General features: G+C 38.3%; 1 long non-coding RNA gene across 1 annotated transcript; it reads right to left on the bottom strand.

Annotated features, from left to right (window-relative positions):
- Positions 1–12,704: 12,704 nt before the first annotated feature.
- Positions 12,705–21,956, bottom strand: LOC144085938 (uncharacterized). The gene is made up of 3 exons (XR_013304298.1): positions 21,819–21,956; positions 18,612–18,679; positions 12,705–13,390 (listed from the first exon to the last, which is right to left on the bottom strand). It is a non-coding gene; the product is annotated as an uncharacterized LOC144085938 (long non-coding RNA).
- Positions 21,957–22,026: the final 70 nt, after the last annotated feature.

Genomic DNA, 22,026 nt, shown 5'->3' with positions numbered 1-22,026 from the left:
TGGTTGCAAGTGCAAAAACACACCAGTTATTTTTATTTCTATTAATTCTTTCAGCCCTGCGATTGGCTGGCAACCAATTCCAGGTTTCCCTCGCCTGCTTCCCGTGGTTGGGTGGGATAGACTCCAGCACCCCCCGCGACCCTTGTGAGGATAAGCAGCATGAAAGATGAATGAGCAAATTCATTCATTCACTTTTGTACCCCTCATCCTCACAAGGATTGCTGGAGCCTAGCCCAGCCAACTGTAAATTGGTTCCCTAAAAATCACAGTTTTATTTTTCTTACTTATATTCATTTTTTTTACAGTCATTCCTTTCTAAAATAAGGTATTGGTTGAAATATATTTCATAAAAATAATACAAATATGGAGGTTGAATAACGGATTTGCTTCTCATTAATAGAAATTGTGTTAAAAAGTACAGAACATGTATTCATGTTTCATTGGGACAATAATAGCTGATCAAAAAGAGTACTGATCGTTTTAAAGCAAGATGACTTCCTTTTCCCATATTTCAAATGTACCAACTGTTCCACCCTTGGGCCTCATAGTTGTTTAAATTGCATGGATGCAACGTCAACTGTTGATTAGCTAATATTGTCTCATCCATGACAGAAAAGGCGTCCATAGTTCAGCCTGGGAAAGCTTGAACAGGATGAGGAGACGCTGCACAAAGGATGGAGAGGGATGCTGCTCTGTTTCTATGACGACCACCAGAATGTACAGGCTGGATCTTGGTGGCGCGAGAGAGGAGGGAGGGGGTGCATATTATGTAAGGTGGGAGAGGGGGGTGGGGGTTGGGGTAAAATGGGGTCTCGCAAATGGAACTGCACAACAGCCTCTCTGGGCAGTGCGGCTTAGTTATCATGACGATGCACAATAAGATGAGTGTATGCCCCCCGTTTTTTTTCCTTTTTCATTAAACAACCACACACTGGTTAAACTTATTTAGTACATATAGTGAAAACAGGGACTAATGAGTTGAAGCTTTTGCTTTCTATGTTGTTGATTGCCTGCAGTCAAGTGTGTTGTTGTGTAACACGTCTTACTAGTTCCAACTGGTTTTGCTCTCAGTAAATGCAGTAAAAACTCTTGCCCTTTAAAGACGTGAAGAAGATATTTTCTGAAAGAGCATGGCAAGAAAAGCTTGTGGACCTTCTTTTTTGTGTGTGCAAAAGAAGCAAAGGGGGAAAAACATTGCACGTGCACATTGTAATAAGATTAGACAAAACAACTGTGGCATGACACCAGTTTTGATAGAGACCGTGGTTATTATTTTTTTGTGTGTGTTTGTTGTTTGCAGTGGTGTGTGAATATACTGTAATGTAGGAAATTGATGGCGATAGATGTTCAATACATTTGAAGAGAGAGGGCCCGCAGAGAATGATTATGTTTCAGTGTAATTGACAGCAATAAAAATGCAATTTATTTGAACTGGAGGGATGTATATATATATATATATAGTTTTTTTTATTTAACAATGTTCTAAAATTCTTGGAGCTGGTGAGAAATGGCTAAGTGCCAGCTCCCTCTAGTTCAAATAAATTGCATTTTCTCGTCATACATATCCTGCTCACACATGCGTACATTTAGAGGGAACGAAGCAGACATGATCTGTCACGTGCTCACATAATATGACCACAGAGTTTAACAACTGCTTCATGCTTCACACATGCAGCTTCTTGCTGACATAGAAGGATCCCCATTGGCTAAGAGCTCTGGTGTGATTGGCCTGATGCTGCAACCCGTGCATACCTGTGCCGCCATTGGTCACAGGCATCAGGTATGACACAGTGGCACAGTTTGCAGTGTAGCCACAGCGCACACACAAACACATACGAGCTTTGTTGGTTTCCTGCATTCAGCTGAGGGTCAGCACACGTTTGCAGAGTGATAGCAAATTTAAGAGAAAAAGGCTGAAAGTCAGCTGAATTGGGTTTGCAGGTCAATGTGACGATTCATAACTTATTTTAAACTGTGGAATGTATTTTTAAAATTTCTTTGAGTTTCTTCTTTGGTCAAATGACAGCTTGGAATTTGAATGAATGAGCAAATATTGTTTTAGGTGATGATATGCAAATGTAACACTTAAAGCACACTTTCTTTGTAGTCTCAATGCACTGTGGGATTTTTTGTATTTTTTTTAAAATAGGCAGTTTTATCAGCACTAAAATGACAAGCCCGCCACAAAAATTAGGATTTCACTGGTTTCATGGATAAAAAGACAATGGGAAGGTATCCATTCATTTAATAAGTGAGTTGGGGATCTTTTTATCTTTAAAACTAGGAAAAAAATTAGAATATATATAATTTTTATATGGTCTTTAAAAAGTTCTTGTTTTATCAATATATATACTCTAACATTCATTTTATTTTTTTGTCTTTTTTTCATTTGGTTTTAACCCAAGTCATAAAGCACTAATCCTACTGTCGTCATGGTGACAAAAGCCACACTTTCCACTGGCTTAAAGACAACCCTGTCCTTTCCAAACCATGGTAATTTAAAACTAAATGTAAAGTGCATGTTATATTTTGTGTCATTTTTTTATATCTTAGTGAATTTTGAAGGATTGCTGTGGGCGGCCTGGCGGTCAAGTGGTTAGTGTGTCAGCCTCACAGTTCTGGGGTCGAGGGTTCAATCCAGGTTGAACAATCAAAATTGCCCCTGGGGATGAGTGTAAGCGTGAATGGTTGTTTGTCTCCTTGTGGTTCAGAAAATGAATTAATGAATGACTCTCAGAGACAGGGTTCTTGCAAAATTTATACTATGGCCACTTCAATTGTTTACAGTCACACTCCAATTGCTAGTATGTCTTATATGAACGCATGTTACTTGCTTAGATACGTAGCCTCTCTTATAATGCCCCTGCTAATTTGTTGTGTTTAAATACTGCTCTTGCTGGTATAGGAAACTGCATATGCAGGATAATGGACTCTGTGGGAAAAAAAAGTTACACGTTGCCAAAAAAACGATGAGGTCACAAGGCGACTGCTCAACTCAAGCAAAGTTCAAACTTGACTTGAAAAGCCCAGGAGGTCAAAGGACAGCTGCTCTATCTCAGGCAGCGACCCCCATCCCAAACTCACAAACCTTGACCCAATTTCTCCCAACAACAATGAAGCCCCTGCATATTAGTGCACACCCACAAGTCCAATTTGGGATCAAAATATTTTAAAAAAAAATAACAATGTTTGTATCATTAAAGTTAAAGCTGTCAGGGAAAAAAGGCTTAGTGTTAAAGTCTTTAACATTGAGTAAAAGTGGTTAATTTTGTTGCTGTCACAACAATGCTTCCTTAATTGTAAAAACCAGAGCACAAAGAAAGAAGTTTGGTAAACGTAATGTCTACAAGATGAATCAGCATCCACATCACCAGCCGCCCTTTAGCATTAGTCAACCCCACCACTTCCTTCTGAAAAGTTTGAATGACGTCAGGCCAGCAGTGATCTAGGCACACAATTTGTGTTTGAAAAGCAACAGCCAAAGGAAATTCCCAAGTTGGCACGTAACTTTTGTTTTTAAAACTTAGAGGAGGAGCAATGAAATTGCAGAATAGGAAAAAGCAAATCACTTTTGTAATAAAGTTGAAAACTTTCCATTCAATTGTGAGCCAAGACGTAACAACTAAATGTGGCTCACTTTTTAGATTGTTTTTTTTTACTTTAAGCTTTATTTTCAACAATTTTCCCTTCAAAATAGAACTGAATATTTTTTTAAATACCATGTTACACCTCTTCACAAATATTTTTTAAATAATTAATCATCAAAATTTACATCTATAGTTTCATTCAAATGAATAAAAACAAATCTAATGAAATTAAAAATACATAATTTATTATTATATATATAATAGTGGTAAATGGTGGTCAAATCAGGTTAAAATGCTCTAAACGCCTCATGGCTCAGTGCCATTTATCGTTATCCTGAATAGAACGTTCGTGTTAGGAAACCTTTAGTACGTATTTGTCTTTTGTCCTATGCCAATGTTTGAGTTATGGGTGATGTCAGACTATAGTACAACTTTACGCCCAACAAAGTACACCCGAAGTGTTCTCAAGTTTTAGTTTTTGGGATTTTTCTCATCCCATTGAAAGGTGAGGTGTTTCAAAACTTTTGATTGAATAATAAATGATTTAATTACGTGTATTTTCACTGGAACTGGACACACCTTAACTGCTATAAATACCCCTGGTTGAAAGACCAGTTTTTCTGTTTCCCTAAAAAAAAATGTGCGCTATACTTCCTTGTTTCAAATTTATGATGCCCAATTTAGCTCGAGATTAACTTCTCAAGTAAAACAAGGCATGATAAACTAGAATGCTTAAAGCAAATAAAAACTGGGTGGACACTCAATATGTTAAGACTCATAATAAAATAAACTCTGCTCTCTTCCTTGATAACTCAAGTTATCACGTTTCTGAATGTTTTAAACATACAAACAGAAGTATGGCTAAGGACGCTTGCTCTTTTTATTTATTCATCTATGTGCTTTACCTGTCATCTCTTCAAAAATTATATTATGTAGTGAGCTATTCAACGTCATCTGTCAATAGTTCATACTGTGTATATCCATTTAGCTTCATGTGTACTTATTTCTTATACTAGTCTATAGTTATGTGTTTATAGTCTATGTTTTCTGGTCTCAAATGGGAAGCGTTATTCAATCTTTTAAGCAAATGTAAATGCATTTACCCCTAATTTCAGTTACATGGCCCAGAATTGGCACTAATGCTTTCAACCTTAGCACATCTTTAATTGGCAGTAATTATATAGAAGAATTTGATTGGTAATTTTTGATTGGGATTTTTTTTTAAAAAGATATAAAGTACTGCAGCACAGGAGAGACGGCCAACTCATGGATTGTCCTACACAAAGGTTATGCAATAACTAGGATCTACACTGTGTTTTTATGTGCGGCATGAGTAAATTTCACACACCATTAGTCACAAACAACACTCTTTGTATTCGTAATCATCGGATTTTACGCATATCCCTCAAAAGGTTATAATATGGAAAATGTGACCAGAAAAGCTTTGTTTTGCAGGATATGCTTAATTTATAGTTCACATGCATACATGTGAACAGCAAAATCTTCAATGTTTTTTTATTCAATTCTGGAAAGGAGTATGTCAGGGTCATAGGTCAAACACCTCGGATAAAAAAACAAAAGAGTACTTTTGTGGAAAATTAATTAGGTCATGCTTAAAACTCACCACTACATCAAAAAGCAGATGCAGTCTAAAACATTCCTGCACTTAATTCATGTGAAGTGATTAGTTTAGTCGGCGACGTCATTGTTCTTTGGGAATGCAATGATGACGTGAAACATCTGATAAGTCGCACGCCAAAACAATTCAATGAGATTTACTGGTAACTGATTACACGAAAGCAGACTCACACCCTTCAGATCTCGCCAGATTAAAAACTGATCATATATCTGACGTCCCTAGAGTGAGGTGCTTTCTATCAGCAGTCTGTTACACATGCCTAATCCGGACAAATCCTACATCCAACATATGAGCCGTTGCCAGCTTTGAATGAGGCACAACACTGAGCGGGTTCAATGGGTGACACTGCGAAAAAAAATGAAGGGGGGGAAAAAACTTCTGTGTTGTTGTCAATTCCCATTTAATCCGTGTCCACTAATGAACGTCGTAAAGCGAGAGAATGAGTGACGCAACTGTCCACAAGGCTGCCTTCCTGTTTTCCGTCTGGAAAGTAGAAACACAGTGGGCGCAGAGCAAAGGTCGGCAAGCAGTCGGGGTCTTGCAGACCGCAGCAAGCCACTGTTTAGACAGTTGAGTCTTCTTTGAAGACAGAATAAAATGTTCTGAAGCAGAGATGGAGGGGAAGGTTTCATGCTGAACAGATGTTTTCTTGTCGCAATCATTGCTAGAATCATCACTGTGTCGTCACCGTTCTACAAACACAAGTCTCACGTTGCATATTGCAAAAGCTCTACTACAATTACTTGAATTGTAAATGATCGTCTGGAAATGTGTCGTTAAATTGATTGATTTATGATGTCATTTTAAACGGATGTCTCTTGAAAAGAGGACACTCATGGCCTGTTATCTAATTTTGGTTTTTATGGATGTTCTAACAGGCTCGGTGACGCAAGTGGTTAGCGCGTCGGCCTCGCAGCTCTGGGGTTCTGGTTTCAAATCCTGGTTTCAAATCCAGGTCACATTCATCGGTGTGGACTTTGCATGTTCCTCGTGGGCCTTTGTGGGTTTCCTCTGGATACTCTGGTTTCCCCCCATATTCCAAAAACATGCATGGTAGGCTGATTGGACGTTCTAAATTTTAAATAAGTTGTTAAGGCAAATTAATTTCAACGATATTTTTATATTCTGCTCAGCTCTCTGCCTTCTGTTCTTCTTTAGTCATATATATTCCAATTCTATTTCAATAAAAGAGGACATACCACGTCATGTAAGAGAACAAGCAGGCGATAAAAGACCCAAATTAACTCAGCGGATCACTCATCAGATACCCACTCCTCTTACACTGTATACTATACATAGGACAACTTCTTTTAGCTTGTGTGCTCCAAAGTCTGAATCAAAGGCAAAAGGTACGTATATTGCATTGCTCAGATGTTTTATAACTGGTATAACTTACTCTCAGTTTTGACACTTACTACTATTCTAAGGGGACTCGCCAGATGTGTGACTGAACAGCTATGTTGAAGAGAGTTTCAAGCTTTGTTGCATGATATGTTGCATCTACAAATTCAACAGAAAAAGCTCGGGGTCATCTTATTTTTTTTCGTCTGATACTTCTTTAGAGTAGAAAATACTTTTCCTGGCATCTTTCATTGATGTTTTCCCACACATCCTCTAAATGTAGCGCTTCAAGTCAGTCTTTTCTTGACCTTCTTGACTCTGGAATACTATAAGCAATTCTATCTGACTTGGGGTGCAGTTGCAACCTTGAAGCTTTCTCTGAACATGCTGTGCAAATTGTGTGTAAAGTAAATAAAGCACATTATCACATCGTAAGAGGCCAGACGTCGCAGCTGTCTCTGCAAGATGACCCACGTCAGAGAGACTTCTTTCCCACAGTCTTTAGCATGTTCAAGCTGCGAGGAAAATAAATATGCAAACTCAGCCCTTTGCAACAAGGTTTTACTGGCTATAAGGTTTCCTTTTCAGGATTCTCATTTGCATATTCCCTATTTCCTGATTATAAGACAGAAGGTTAACTCGTTGGCTAGTGATAGAAGTCCCATTCAAAAGGATTGTCCCAACTATCACCATCAGAGCCATTGATGAACATTTTCCTGTCATTCATCACAGTCAAAATGGATTGGACATCTTTTGCTGTTAGTGTCAGCTAATGGGTTAAAAAAAACATACAAACAAACAGGCAATAAACAAGGACAGAGAGAGTTAGAAATTGAAGGCGATAGATTAGTGTCAAATCAAATATTTGCTTGTGTGCGTGAGTGGGCACGTCAACAAAGTCACAGAGAACTTTGAAGCTAGGGATTGCCCTCCAGTGGCCAATGGGAAATGGGAAAAAGATGTGTGGTGCACCAAAAAACAAACAAACAAACAATACAAAAAAGACGGTGTCTCCACAAATATGAAGAATTCCAATATTACTACAGTTAGCAGTATAACTTTTCTTCCTAGTTTTCATTATCCTATAGACATGTCTAAAATCAGTTTTATCCTCTCCTGATATGTATTTGCTCCCAAAGTGAAGAAATTATGATTGTTTTTTATGCCAAGTGTCCTGTGAGGAATTGACACATTTTGAATCTTACATTTTTGCCATCACCATATTCCATTTTCAAGTGACATCACAAAAAAAGAAGAAATTAATTATATATTTCTAGTTCTACAGTTGCGTTTTCCATTCCTGGTGGGTTTTGGCCTTCCTGTTTGAGGTTTGCATGTTCTTCCCATGCCAGTGTGGGTTTTCTCTTGGTTTTCCGGTTTCTTCCCACATCCCAAAGACAGGCGTGGTAGTCTGATTGAACACTCCAAATTGTGATTAGCTAGGACCAAATTCAGCGTGTACCCTGCCTACTGCCTGTTGTTGGCTGGAATGAGCTCCAGCACCCCCACAGCATGTAAAATGAATGAATGCATGTATTTTTTTCTCTCTATTAAATGCTCAAGGGTTTAAACACAACAGCAAAACGGTTCTCTTGATCACAATGCCAGGAACAGAAAAGCTGTTTTATTCCCAAGGCAATACTGTATTTAAGAACAGAGTGTACAGGTAAACACAGCCACTCTGTCTTGCAGCATATCCCAGGTGACCTATCAGACCGTGGGAACAGTTTCCAGGAGCGATCTGAGGGGAATAACACTAGAATTGTCTCTCGGCACAAAGTCAATTCACAATTTAGCTGGCAAACATGGCGAGAAAACTAGTCTGTGTAACAAAACCCGCCTTGACCCTACCTGATTAAGGCCATCTGATTGTTCCTCTCTGGGTACACGCTGCTATTCAAATGCATTTTTAGTGAGAACTTAAGCCAAACGGATGAGAAAGATATTTTTTTCCTATGAATCAGTGGTCTTACTGCTATTACTGGTGGAAAATGACTTCCAAATGTCAACATTTTTATATATCAAATCCTTTCTGGATGGTTTGCAGTTGAAACTGCACTGTCACGGTCTTGCATGGTGAGTACAGTACATGGGAGGGGGAATATAGGCTACTGTACGGAGTAAAGAGGTTCCCTTTCACGAGTGTGTCATGCTGGAGTAAAAGGCCGAGTGCCAACCAGACCCATCATAAGGCAAAGTCCAAAGCAGTTCTGACACCATGAAATTCAAGTCGGAAGCCCATTGTTAGTGGCCGTATAATAATTAGAGGCGAGCTCGCATGCTGTTTATGTAAGAGGGGCTTGTTTATTCATGACCAGCTCGGTTTATGCGAAAGCTCGGTTCGGGTCTCAATGCCTCCATTATTGGACCGGTTCTTAAAAGCCTCTTTCAAACTTCAAACGTAAGACACCTCCCACTCTGTCTCCACTAGCCTGCTTCATGGTGAGCGCCAAAGGAAAAAACTGGCATGGAATCACGCAGCATATGCGGCAATGTGAGCGAGCACCAATGAGTGAGGTTCCGATTTTGGAGCGCTGGCCCAGAGCGTTATGTAATCTTGTTCTACCTCACCTCAAACGGGCATTCTGGTGAGCACCTGGATTAGCGTTCTATAAGATATTTCATCTACAGCACATTTAAATAAACAACCAAGTTATTTCATTCCGGCTGACCTGTTGAAAAAGCAGCCAACCGAGCCCCCATCTATTTTAGTGTAAAGAACAAAGAGCCTGCTTATTGTTGTGGAGTGTGCAAAGCCTCATTAGGATTGGATATCTTTAAGCCTCTTTGACATGTTCTTTTAGCACACCGGACCAGGTAGGGATCGGTCGGTCTGGCCGGAACCCTTACATGTTTAAATCCTCCTCTGTTCCGGGACTCACGTTTATTTGCCCGTAAATTAGTTAGAAAAATTGGTCGACAAGGCAGTATTCGAGTAGGAAAAGAATCATAGCCTTAAAATAAAAAAAAACCTCTGATTCACATGTAATAAGGTGTACACTTATGAATAGGCATCACTATTAGGATATAACTGTGAATATTAGGAGTGCAACTCACTAAAACAAATATTCCCATGAATAAATTTAGGGGTTTACTGACTATCTTGTAGCAAATCTTTTTTTTTTTAAATCAACAAAACAATCTTAAGTATACAATGAATCTACAGTTTCACGGTGCTGATATCAACATGCACGCATGTGATTCTGTTCATAAAATATGAATTAACTAAAACGTACCTGCCATGCAGAACAACCCCTTGGGCCAGATTGGACCCCCAGCTGACCATTTCCGGCCCGTCGTCTTTAAGTTTGACCTTAAACCTTAAACCGTCTTTTCTTAATAAACACCACAATATAAACAACCATTGAGGGAGTATACCAATCTTCCCTGTGGCATATTAAAATTATTCTGACTTCTGTGTCGCGGCTACATCCCATTTTTGTGTTCGTTTTTTCCAGGTGGTCTGTCTTTCGTCCACAACCATTCCCAAATTACTGACCTACCAGTGCAGTATTTTTGTAATGACTTTCTTACTAACTCTAATCCAAATGTCAAACATTGAGACAGGCAATAAGTAAACTTGATGGAGGAAAAACTAACACTAGTGTCAATGTTGTCTCTAATCAGTCAAACAATAAGCATTTGATGACAAAACCCATGATACTCGAGAGGAAAAGACTGTTTGATTGTCTCCTGCTTGATGGTCTTTTAATTAAGCTGATGTCACCGTCACGCTGGATGGGTCACACGGTGCGCCATTGGCCGATCACACGATGGCCAACACCAAGCTCTCCCGGCACACCACACCAAACCACAGACACCCATTGAGGGAATTTAGTGCCAAATACTTTGCTCAATATGATGATACAGATAAAGAAGAATTTGCGTGGGCGGCTTTAAGTGTGCAACTACTTTCGCAGGGATTTAATAGTATTGTATTGCACAGACTTTGTTAGGACAAGTCGGGTTAGTTAACAAGGAACATTTAATGAAGGCTTTGGAGGTATATGTCATTTTTTATTTGACGAGTTGTTGCTATGAAACAAGGCCATTGTGCAACACACAAGAATGAAGAAGCAAAAGGTAAAAGAATGCAATGATCTACAGACACAACATGAACAGCCGGAGGAATTTGATTGGTTAACGCAGTCTAAGACCTGACAAGAATATGGGAAACAACAGAACTTGTTGTCAATCCTCAAGAGGCAGGTGGACAATCAGAAACCCACAAATTGTGACAAACTCCCAAAATTGATTACGCAAGAAGTCAGGATTTGGTTTAAAAGTTGATCAACAGCATGCCAGGGAGAATTGCAAAGGTTTTGAAAAAGAATGGTCAACACTGCAAATATTGACCTATTGCATGTAAATCCTCATGGGAAACAATGAGAAAGAAAAACAAAATCTAACGCCAGACATAAAATTTGGCAAAATATGAATGGCTGCAACTCCCAAACATGTGGACTCTCCAACGGTAAAAGAAAAGCAAACATGGCATATTTTTTTACTGCACCACAACTGAGAAAAAAAATCAGCATTACAATATATGGTTCCGCTATTTTTTCCCATTCCAAAGCGAGAGTGGAAACAAGAAACGAAAAGTTGCGTGCCGCGTAATTCCATATTGATGACTTGACCAAAGCTCCATCCTCAAGTGTCTCCACAACACAGACTTTCAAGTAAGCATTGTGCAAGTATGATGCGAGAATGGCAGAGTTGTTGCTTACGAGTCAGCTGCAACAAAGTCATGAGTCAGGGGAAGTGCGGGAAACAGCTGTTTCCTTAAGTCGCAAATTTTTCCCCCCAAAAGTCGCTCTTAAAATCTTAATGTGCACTCATTAAAATTAACAACAGCACTAACCCTATGGTGTCAAAACGTGTTGCAGGTATCATTTGTCAATCTAGGAATTCGGACTACCCGGAAAAAACCCACACAGACCCGGGGAGAACATGTGAACTCCACACAGGAAGGTTTGAACTCACCAGGGTTTGAACCCTCGACTTCAGAACTGTTAGTGTGACGTACTAGCCACTTGACCAGCGGCCCGCCATTTTCTTTTTGAGTAATAAATCTGAACTAAATCCCATGTTTCTCTAAAATACTTTTGCTCTGAATTCACAAAAAAGGGTTTAATTTCTTTATATTTTGACAATCTTTGGAAATAGAAATGTTTTCTTGTAATACAATGAAAATGGATTTTTTTCTTAATTTCTCACAGATGTTACCATCCACCATTCGATAATATGGAGGGAAAAAAAGTAGACACACTATTCAGACTTGACAAAATGAAAAAGAAAAGTTTGAATCTACTGTTATAAGCTGTACATACAAATGGTATAGTCATACTACAAGTTTATTGTGAACACTAAATCTACAATACTCATGAAAAAACAAAACTGGCCACTTGACAGAAAAAGTGGAACAATACATTGCTTGTTTTCTCGTGACTTTTGTTCTTTTCGCCTTCACACGCCCAAATGTCTTGTCTCCGGTTTCATGCCAGTCTTTCGTTGCAGCTTTCTTTTACTCTTTTTGCATCGATGCAACAAGTCAATACTACTTGTAATCAGATAAGGATGGATTGAATTTAGAGCTGTTTTTAAATGCCAAGAGCTATTGAGTAACAGCATGTTGTAAGGAATATCAAATGTCTGCGTAAGCCTAAGCTAATTTTTTGCAGAAATAATGAAAAAAGTACAGAAAGTCAGGAGTTCATTCAATCGTCTTGCATTCTAATTCTTAAACTACGTACACATATACTTGCATGGTTCCCGTTTACAGGATTTAAACATAAAACAGTGTTTCGTTTTCAGGGTCACATTTGACAAAAGGTCAATGCAATGCAATTTAGTATGTTTTCAGGAAAAAATGTTGGTTTTTGTCAATAATTAATGTGCAATGTGCTAAATTTAACCTGTAACTTTACGTGTATGCCACTGAAGTGTGTTTGAAATTCACATTTATTGTATTTTCACGACTATAAGGCGCACCGCATTATAAGGCTTACCCTCAATGAATGACACATTTTAATTTTTTTCCATATATTAAGCACACTAGATTATAAGGCACCCTGTCTATTTTGGAGAAAATTTAAGACTTTTAAGTGCGCCTTATAGTCGTGAAAATACGGTACATGAGAAGATGATCTTTTCGTGTGCATGGCCATTAATGAAATGCGAAGAAAACAATTTATAATCCAAACTAATTTTATGTAAGTTGTCAATATAATGTTGACCTATATACATTAAGTCTCTAGTGATTAAAGTTGGAGAACAAAAGCTGCACTTGAGGTTACGTAACTGGCTTTGGGGCCAACATTTATCTTGAGGGATGCTGGTGGGGGTGGTCGAGGGTCTGTCGTACGGACAGTGTTAGAACTAACAATGCCCCTTTTGAACATCTTTGCTTTCTGTTTGCTTTGGCCGTGTTGTACATCAGATATTGTGGCGGTTATGTTTACCACAAACTATGAGGACAAACTTTGAAAAAAGACACTGCAAATTGGAAAACGGTGGGCTCACGTGGCTATTGGGGGTTGAATAGTTGTTTTTTGTGGGGGTGTCACAATGTGATGGGTGCACAGGAACAATTAAACCAGCATGCGGGAGAAGGGGGCCGAGGGAACAATACTCAGGCTGTCCCCTTTCGGCCCCACGCCACATAAAGACCTGATTATCCCCCCTTTCCTCTTTTTCTCTCCTGTTGGCCGGGCTGGCAGAGTGGACAGAGAGCACTTGCAGTCTTTCCTGTCTTCTGTCGAGCAGCAGGGACTCCCCTGGAGTCTCGGCATTTTAAAAAAGAAGCGGCATCGTTGGCGAGCCCCTGTGGGAAAGTCATTAAAATGTATAGCCTCACTCTTTTTATTTGCTTCTAAGGGACTCCTGGAAGCAAGCATCCACGACGGCAAGGGATGTTAATGATTGTGTCCGCTGCCATGGCAAACTCTCCGACTGACAAAACCCTCGTCTTTCTCTTTTCTACAGGTGGCTTACGTCTTAGCAAAGCCTTTGCGTCATTCCAGAATTAGGGGCTAGTTGGCCTTCACATTTGTGATGAATGAATTTTAGCACTTATGTTGAAAGAGATGCTATCTGTTACTGCTAACAAACTTACTAACAGTGTGGAAAACATTTGGGGACCCATGAAAATGTTCATTTATAAATTATTGGGTGTTTGGACCAGTGGCCACGTTTATTGAAATAGTTTAAAATATACAGCAATGCAAATTTACCGAGGTGCAAAAAAATTAGGCCCCCTTGTCATTTTGGGGTCCCAATATATGTAACTTCTTTGTATACTGGTTAATTGGTAATCGGAATTATTATGTAATCTTATCATGCCTTGAAAGTTAAAGAAAGAGAATGATGAGCGAATGTATTTAAGATGGCCGATTGCAAGTTATGTTCTTATTTGAATCTCATTTGAAGAGTGGCAACTTGGAAACCCTTAAAGCAGCTATTAAATGACTAGAAAGAAATATTGTTTCATATCATGATTGATGAATATGATGACTGATGAAAATAAATTCATGATAATATGATAAATTTTTCTTGCAGTTCAATATGCATTCATGGTTGCAGACGTGCATTGCTTCCATTGATATCTATGGCATTAAAAGACACATGTCGTCCATTACCAGGGAATAAAAGAAAATTGCACATTTGAACAACAGAATATAGGCTTTCACCAAATTTCTGCTTCAAAAGCTTCTTCCTGTGAAACGCAAAAATCAAGGCTTGGGATCAGATTTCTCCTACAGAATATGATCACTTTTATGTGGAGCAGGGAAACCAGTCTGAAGCAGTCTGAACTCTGCAGAGATGTGTTTTTCCATAAATCCATGGTCAAACGGAGCCACTGTGACAGAGTACAACCCTCTGCTGGTGCTCACCAGAATGACATGTTGTTTATCAAGTCATTAAAAGCAGCAGGGCCCAACAAACCATTCAGAAGCCACGTTTTGTTTTTTAAGTTCTGTCACAATAGACATAGATGATCTGCACGTGTTTTCACTCAACAGATGTTACAAAACCTTTGTCTTCAACAACTCCATGTTTAAAAATAACATGGTGTTAGCTCTTGACCTGTGCTCATCCTTAAATATCAGTTCTATTTAGGGGTATTTATTGATTGTGTAAACAAATCATAGTCTGTCAAGAGGCAATTCATCAATTTGGACAGAAGCGTGGACATTTGTCTATGGAAAGCATTGACTGAATTTGAAAGGAAAAATAATAAGCTTGACAACTGTCATTGATTTTTCTGTTTCTCTATTAAAAGCCTTCACAAGTAGTCGTGCGTTTTTCTTTTTGAATCATGTTATATTGTATTTTATTCATTTTGCACATGTGGCTATGTTAAGGTAAAGTGGGGTTATGCAACGAGCGGGCCAAAAAATAAAACAAGCAACCGAAGTTGGAGAAATGAGTTGTGGGGTGGAGGGTATCATTGTTCACAGCCAGCTTTACTATGACAGCAAATGAGTTTCAGTAACTCACTTTCTGCCATTGAAAGAGATAGATGCTCAATCTATTTGTACCAGTACTGTGATCATTCATTGCCAAGCCTTCCACTTCAAATTCATTGTACATCGACCGTCGTCAATGGCAGCAAATAACATTACAGATAATATATATTTGCTATATCTGAACTGTGACATAGCGTCTGTTCTTGACATTTGACAGCGATAATATAACCACCGTGAGAAATCACCAAACATAGAACTAGTACTTCTTATTTGCTTTAAATTGGTTCTACACTGGGTCGTTCCAAGACACTTGATTGTCATACAACCATCATTGGCAGCAGAGACGGAGTATTTTATAAATACATAGAGGTTTTTCAGACATCTATTCTTGAATCTGAGGGTAAACGTTTCCTATGACTGTCACCTATGAGCTGGTAACAAAGTCATTCTAAACTAAAGGGTACACTGAGCTGTATGGTGTTGCCAATTGTTGTCCAAAATCTTGAAGGTATTTCAAAACATACCTGAACTAAACCCGAGTAAGAATACACATACCGGTCTCAGACACGCAATGTGTACTTTCATGGCGCAATACGACACGACAGCTATTGTCATTTGAGTCAACAGTGCATTCAGGTCGAGTTCAATTCTGTATAAAGCTTCATCAGCTCCTTCCACTGCCCTCCCAGTCTGGCTGCAGAAGCAGTGCGAACTGGGTTGGGCTTATGTAACCAGTGTCTGTTCTCATAAAGACCCTCGGTCGCTCGTCTTCCCCTAATCTTTTCAGCTTGATTACACTCCACATCACTCCGCCCATTGCGTGTTCTCACACGCAGGAACAATCCGGCTCGTGCCACTCGAACCAAGAATCCGGTTCGGAGCGGATGATGGTGGTCGTTTTTTGGGAGGACCATGAGGGGAGGGCTCATGATTATGCAGGTGTGAGTTCAGTGACTTGTCGTGACAAATGTGGAGCAGATACATCAGAGATGGACTGTTTATTTATGTATCTATCGCAGCTTGCAGCACTTCGAGAGGGATGCTTGGTGGTAGTGCAGTCTTATCACTATTTTTTTTGCCCAAGCTACCAGAATACATAGAAGAGACATTATGCAAGAAGCAAATAAATGTCAGTATTTACTACTTGCTTGCAGTATGTCATGTTGACCTCCTTATAAGGATGAAACCAGTTTTATGAACGGCACAAATAAAACCACAGCTTGCTATGCAAATGACAAAAGTGAGAAAAGGTACCGCAGTGAGAATCTTAAAAAGTATTTGACTGATGTATGGGCATGGGATTTCACCTTTCTCTGTCCTTATCCCCTTTTGTAGTTAGTGTCACAGTATTTTTGAAATTTCATTCCATGCTAAGTTTCCTGAAGTTAACTTCATTCAACACCCGTTCTTTTATTTTATCATTGTTGAGGTAAAAGTTTGAAGGCAGCGGTATTTTCCAGATACTGAATAGGTTGAAAGGCGAGTCGAGCAAAAATGGGCTCTAACTTGTGATCATGAATGTCAAACTTTAACACCAAGGTGGATAGGCTAAAGGAGCTCTGACATTGGTTCCGCCACTGAAACTTGACTGGTGCAAACATGCAAACTCCACACGGGGAAGGTCAAACCTAGGATTGAACCCTCGATCCCACCACTGTGAGGCTGACGCACTAACCATTCTTCCACCGGGGTGCCCAACAAATGCATTTATTCCTGAGAGCTTCCACTAAAATAACCTATAAACATGCTCACCAAAAACAGTACACTTTTTTTCCTTCTTTTTTTTTTATTGGGGCTGCAGCTTACTTAGGGTTGAATGTGTTTTATGGGCCTTTATAATATCCCAGTCAAGGCCATTGGGTTCAATATATCATAATGCGGTATATTGTATAATGAACCCAATGGCCTTGCCTATATTATAGGGTGATGCCATAGGCAGGTTTGACGGCACCATAACAGAAAAACGAGGCCATTTACATGGCGATATATAAACTTGGATGGATGTGCATGGAATGTTGTAACAAAAGTACGTATATTGGTGAATAGAAGAAATATGTTTTCTCTTATAGTTGCTGGATGAATTAAATTTCAAATATGCAGTAGTTGTATGGGCCAGGCTGCGGATCTTGGCTTAGTTTTCCAACCTGGCTCAGCTACTTACCAGCCTCAAGCAACCATCTGGTCTCTCAAATTTTCTATTTATTATTGTTGAAAATGTTGTGTTTATATTACAATATATTTGGTATTTACAGTGCCCCTGGGGTAAGGCGGTTTAGTAAACTTTGTGATGTAGTACCTTAGTAAACTTTGTGATGTAGTACCTTGTGTTTAAAATAACAAACAAAAGAATATCCTCACACTCTCCAATACACTGAGGCAAACTTTAATATCTGCTCCCATCTACTGGGCATACCTCAAACAACAACCATATTTGAGTGCCACAAATGAAAATCTGTCGCCCCATTGTGGTATCCATGAATATAACCAATTGACTCATGATCAATTTATTTTAGAAGCAATTAATTACTTTTTTTGTAGGTTCACCTACCTATCAATTAACAGTCTGAAATAAGTGGACATGGCTAATTGGCAGAGTGGAGAGCTGCAAGGGCTTCATTTTTAGCCAAAATTGAAGTGTGCACCTTGGAATGATTTAATGTCATCATAAAAATCCACTTATTGCATTTATTTTCTCATGAAAACCCATAGAAGCAATAAAAGCAACACTGGGTTGTCATGTTCACTCTTCAGAAACATTGCATTGTGATATATTTGTTTTCATATATGAGTTTCCATTTATGAAGTTTGAATCATAATGGTTAAGTAATTAGAGAATATCATAAGGCCACATCTGAACAAATGGATGCATCAGTGCAAGAGAGAGTAATAATGGAGATTCCTTTTGGGGAGTTCATACACCAGCCCATGCAGGCTGAGATATTTATTAGGAGTGAAGTGTAGGATTGAGCATTAGAAGGGCTTTATCCAATACCAATGCCTATTCGTTACTTTTTATATTAAAATTGATAATATACATTTTTTCACTTCTAGGCCAAACTGAATGTAATATTATATTAAATATTATAATAATATATTAGAGTAAATCTATTAGAGCAAATCTTTTAACAATAAATGTGAGTAACATTTCATTAAATACAAATCAAAATATTAATATATATCAAATATTGCAAAGAATAGAAAATACCGTTGGAGTCATGAGAAATCTGAAGAAAGGAATGAAGGCCCATCACCATCAAAATTTGTTGACTTATGGTGAGTCAGAAGCTAGAAACGACCAAATTGGCGCTACCAGGGGGTTGAGGCGAAAAATAGCGGGTACACTGATGGTGACTAGAGCTTGGCCTTGTGATTTGTGCTGAATGAATGAAATTGACAATTTAGTGCACTTCATGAGAGCTTCATGAACATCATACAGTTCCAATTTGTGGGTGCTGCTAAGGCCTATTTCTACTTTGCATGTTCACTTATTTTAAAACTATATTTTCAGTAAAATGTGAGAGGTTTTCCTGGTTGCTTTAATCTACTTTGTTTGTTTTTAGGTTGAAATGAGCTTACCTTAACAAAGATCCCTTGCTTATGTTTCCATTAATCAATCATTGGGTGGTCGTAACGTCATCCAGAGCCTAGCAACAAATACCAAAATGCTGTTTAGTAACAAAAATAGCAATATCTCAGCTTCCTTAAATATGAATAGCGCATGAACTTGTTATTGCATTTGAAAAGGACAGTCATTTGTGTGTATCCCAGCAGAAAGACCAAAATTAGATTTTTTTTCTCATGTCTAATAGTGGAGACCAATGTTCCCTCTAATTTTTTGTTTGTCTGGGCAGAAAGACAACCTCCCTGAGCACACTGAGTACCGGTGTGAGCAACATCATCATTGCTCGCTATGGGCACACACCAGTATCACACCTGCCATAAGCAGGTGTATGTCTACTACACATAAATGATTTAGTAATAATAAAATGTAATGATTAATATCTATGAATGGGCGGCCCGGCGGATGAGTGGTTCGCGTGTCGGCCTCACAGCTATAAAAAAGGGATTTTATTTTGTGCGCTCCATATGATTTGCTGTGCGCAGCTTAGAGGGAACATTTGTGGAGACCAAAGTAAATAAAAAAACTGTATTTCCTGGAAATGGCCACCTCACGTGGAGGCACACATTATTTGACAATGTAGGTACTATTTTAGACAATCAAATGCAAGTATCATACTAAATTGCCCACTCATCCTCGTGATGTAATTAAAACCCACCATCGTGCATCACATGCTCTCGAGTCTATCAGTTGCGTAGATACAACTGATGTTGACTGTGTTAAAAATGATTTCATTTCCCCATCAGTTCATAAGGTTCCAGTCACATCACATGATGTGATGCCCGATTCGTATTTATGTTAAGTGCCTTTTTTGTGTAACTGTTCATTTTGCTCAATCAAATGTTAAGGCAATGTTTCTGTGACATCACACACATGCACATGATGAAGTATGGGTGGCATTTATGCGGTTATACGTTACTGCAGAGGCGTCAGATATGAGATAGTTTTCCACATCCAAATAAACTTAGGTTTAATATGAAAAATATTGTAATTGCCTAAAATAATTAAGATTTGTATAGTAAAATACTCCTTAATAAGGTTATTTCCAACAGAAAATGTCAATATTGTGATCTCCCTCTGAATGGTTAATGCACAGTCATTGTTTGATGACTAGCAGTTCAATATTAACTCATTTATCCTGCCCTAATTAAGTTAGCATTGCCTTCCAAAAAGCACAAGTACCTCGATTTTTACTCAGAGATGTTTTATTTACAAACATAGACATGGATACAGACGATCCTCTTATTAGGAATTCCAAAAGGTTAAACCAACACACACATACACACGTGTACAGTACTGTATATAACAGCAAGTACAGATTACAAACAGGCTACTTGCATTTCCGTAAACTGAACATGCAAAAACATTCATTAGTGCTTTTAATGAAATCTTTGCACAAAACGTCTTGCTATTTCCAAATACCACTTGATTTTGTTCAGTCCATCAAATGGTGTCATGGTAATGCAAATCCAATCTACATTGCTTTTGAGAAACAAGTTCCCATCCGGCAATTGACTGAAGGTTTGAAAGATGCGTTTCCTCTTGAAATACTGATATTAAGAATCGTTAATATATTCTTTCAAGTGTTGGATTACTTGCAATTATTTTAGCGCACGTATTGAAAACAAGTGTTTGGCATTTGGGCATATTGACAAGGGGAGTGAACATCCTGTCTGTCTTTTGTCCATAATTAAGCACAGAAAAATAATTAGTACTAATCATAAGCAGGGCGTTTTCACATAACAGTACATTAGCAGATGTTTTCATGGGGTCCAGTGAATTTTTGCAATCATAATTCATTATTCAATATCAGGTCTTTTACTTCAATGTGTCTATTTTGTCAGTATTTTTTGTATATTTGCATGCACTGCGGGATACACAAAACACAGTTGAGTCAACAGCTTATTACCTTTGAAAGTTTAACTTAGCTGGGCTATCCTTTGATGCATAAAAAACATTGAAATTTGATGACGATGTGCACAAAGTGTTTATCTTGGGGTATTTAAAAAAATATTTAAGTTTTGAAAAGCTCAAACTCCGTTCTAGAATTAATGTTAATGGTGAAAAATGACTAGGAAAATATCTAGCGATTGTGACGTTACACTGTTCTGTGCAAAGAGAAATTTAAAATAAAACTGGTAAAATTGGTGATTCATAATATCAGGAATGCTTGTACAAGGCTGCATGTCCATATGCACCATTTGCCAATTCATTAGGTACAACTTCACAATCAAATGATAGCAGAGGGATAAAAGACGATACTTTATTTACATAAATGTGAGGAACGATTTAATTTTGATCATACAGGTTTGTTTTGTTTGTGAGGTTAAATTAATGGCCTCATCTGTAAACAGGCTTTCTGAAGAAAAGTGAGCATGCCCTTTTTTTGTAAAATAGCCCTCTTTAATTGGATCCTGATACTCAATCTAAGGCAACGTCGCTTTCACAGAAATCAGGCTTTCAAAAGTCTCTTGGCAGTCAAGTGGAACAACAAGATATCTTACATCTAAACAAAACAAGCATTGTTGACTCGCTCACTATAACATGTGTCAAGAAGCTGAGTTTTGACTCAAAAAGTCAAAGTGCGAAGCTAATCAGCTCAGGCCTGAAAAGTGAATGCAATATTAATGTCAGTCCTCTTTCTGTCTTTTTAAATAACTACGAATGAAAATATAGTATATGCAATACATATCACAGTTGTTATAAGAAAAAAATACAACATGGTAAAACTGGATACTATTTCTATGTGCCCTCAAATGATGGGAATGAACTTCAGTATAATACCAAACCTTCATTTGGTACGCAAATAAATGGCAAACATCACTGTGAATCCATTTCACTCCTAACCTTTCACCACTAATCTTTGACATTTGCAAAAGAAACAGATCCACAATGGCAGTTCGAAGCACCTAAAACATGGATTACAATAATACAAGACCTTGACATTATACAATATGAACAGCTGGCTGCGAAATATGGTAACTATACCCTTTTCACCATATGGCATACATTCATAAGGAAGGAAATTTCATTTTCTCTAATTAGATATCTTGCATGCTCTTAAAAAACAATGGGTTGCAAGATACACCTCTCATCAGCAATGGATTTTTTTTCAGAAATCAATGTATTATCTAATAAATCTCTACTAGAGTGGGAGTACTTACACACACTGATGTTTGGTGGTCTTAAATTGTGTTATATGTGTTCTCAATTGTCCCTCTCATTGCAGATTCTGACTAAGGTGGATGGGCGGAGCCATATGACACACCTGTGGCGCATTAGGAGCACAGAAATTAAGAATACTGATCGTCTTTTCTAGCATGTTCAATGCATATTACTATGCATAATATTTGATTTTTTATATTTTAACAG

This window comes from Stigmatopora argus, chromosome 12 (genome assembly GCF_051989625.1).
Source record: "Stigmatopora argus isolate UIUO_Sarg chromosome 12, RoL_Sarg_1.0, whole genome shotgun sequence".
Lineage (NCBI taxonomy): Eukaryota > Metazoa > Chordata > Actinopteri > Syngnathiformes > Syngnathidae > Stigmatopora > Stigmatopora argus.
Note: the sequence above shows the minus strand (reverse complement) of the source record. Positions and strands in the feature narration are given on the sequence as shown.